The sequence below is a fragment of the Coenobita brevimanus genome, chromosome 90, assembly GCF_032717465.1.
Source record: "Coenobita brevimanus isolate Jiangsu-jjx chromosome 90, ASM3271746v2, whole genome shotgun sequence".
Classification (NCBI taxonomy): Eukaryota; Metazoa; Arthropoda; class Malacostraca; order Decapoda; family Coenobitidae; genus Coenobita; species Coenobita brevimanus.
Window position 1 is genome coordinate 3733833 of NC_137043.1, and position 2141 is coordinate 3735973.

Consider the following 2141-nt stretch of genomic DNA (forward strand, 5'->3'; position numbering starts at 1 on the left):
AGTATCTGCAAGTGTTCCGTGCCACTCCAGGAAGAACCACTGTGTTGATGCATGATGTCGATGTTGGAGACGCAAAGCCAATTAAACTGCCTCTTTACCATGTGAACCCAGTGAAAGTTCCTCTCATCCAGAAGGAGCTTGGGTACCTGTTGGACCACAAGATGATTGAGCCCTGTCAGAGCGAGTGGGGTTCTCCTGTCACTCTAGTCCTTAAGCCAGGTGGGTCACAACGGCTTTGCATCGACTACAGACGTGTTAATCAGATAACCAAAACAGACACTTACCCTCTCCCTCGCGTGGAAGACTGCATAGACAAGATCGGAAAGGCTAGGTACATAAGTAAGTTTGATTTGTTAAAGGGATACTGGCAAGTACCTATGACTGAACGTGCTAGGGAGATCTCATGTTTTGTAACACTAGGAAAGACTTTTGCATGTTCTGTAATGCCATATGGTATGAAGAATGCACCAGCCACATTTCAAAAGCTCATGAATGTTGTAACAGAGGGTTTGGTAGGGTGTGTTGTTTATATTGATGATGTATTAATCTTCAGTGATAACTGGAAAGCTCACCTATGCCATGTCAGTAAATTTCTTGAGCGTTTGGTTCAGGCTAATCTTGTAGCTAATTTCTCAAAGTGTGAGTTTGGTCAAGCTAAAGTTCAGTACCTTGGGTACGTAATTGGTGATGGACACGTTGCACCACCAGCAGCTAAGGTTCAGGTTATAAGTGATCTTCCCAGACCTAAAAGTAGGAAAGAGCTACAAGGATTTTTGGGAATGACAGATTATTACAGGAGATTTGATCTTAACTTTTCAATTCTTGTATCACCACTTACAGACCTACTGAAAAAGGGAGTTAAATTTGTTTGGACCGATAACTGTGAATCCTCTTTCAGCAAACTTAAAGCTATTCTATTAAGTCAGCCAGTGCTCACTACTCCAAATTTTGCTAAGCCTTTTAAGATGGCTGTTGACGCAAGTGATACAGGAGCTGGGGCTGTTTTGCTGCAAGAGGATGATCAGGGTATTGAACACCCTGTATCTTATTACAGTAAGAAGTTCACTCCACCTCAAAAGAACTACTCAACTATTGAGAAAGAGCTTTTGGCCTTGATTTTGGGTTTACAGCATTTTTCATTTTATTTGTGTTCTGGTTTTGACCCCATAGTCATTTATACCGATCATAACCCACTGAAATTCCTTAGTAAGTTTAAAGATAAAAATCAGAGATTGACAAGATGGAGTCTACTTCTTCAGGAGTATTCATTAGACATACAACATGTCAAGGGGAAAGAAAATGTTATTGCAGATTGCTTATCTAGACTTTAGACAGATTGTTTTAGAGTAATAAGAAATTTCCTTTGTAAATTTCTTTTTTTTTGTGGGGAGGTGTTACGTAGCCTATGATTTCATCATCCTTTGTATAATTCTAACGTACAGTATGCTGCATGTTTGATCACGATTCGCCTCGTGGCTTCCATAGTGGCCAAGTTTCCGTGTTCTACCTCACTTCCCCCTTCTCCTCCCTTATAGTAGAGTAAGTCGTTCTTTCTGTTGTTCAGAGCAGGAGTGTCAACTCTTTGTCCCCTATGACTTCATTTGCGCGTCCTTCATACAAGTTGCACCAAGCTCTGCCGGCCCCTATATAATAAGCTCAGTCTCTACATTAATTGCTACTTAGATCTACTCCTCATTTTGTTCACATCTCTGTCCTCCCCTGTACAGTTATTATTTTTGTGAGTGCTCAGGAAGTCTCCAACCATCTACCTGCTGTGTAATTTGAGTATAAGTGTTATTACATTTTTTTTTCCTGTACTGTATAGCATAAGGTGTTAATTCGTAGGCCTGGTGAGGTTTTTGTGGTTCATGTGCAGTTTTTGATGTCAGCCATTATTAATAATAGTTTGTATCTGTAATAATATATCTTGCATTAACTGAGCATTATCCGGTTTTCTCATCTTATCAGGGCTGACTTAGATAAATTTACTCTTGCTAATTTCGTGTTAATAGAGGCTATTGCAGTTAACCATATATTTAACCTGTTTTTTGCCATTACATTATCCTTATGAGTCCTGAATGTTTAGTTGTTAGTTTGAGCATTAAACTTTAACTTGTAATTTTACCTAACTCTTTCGTTTT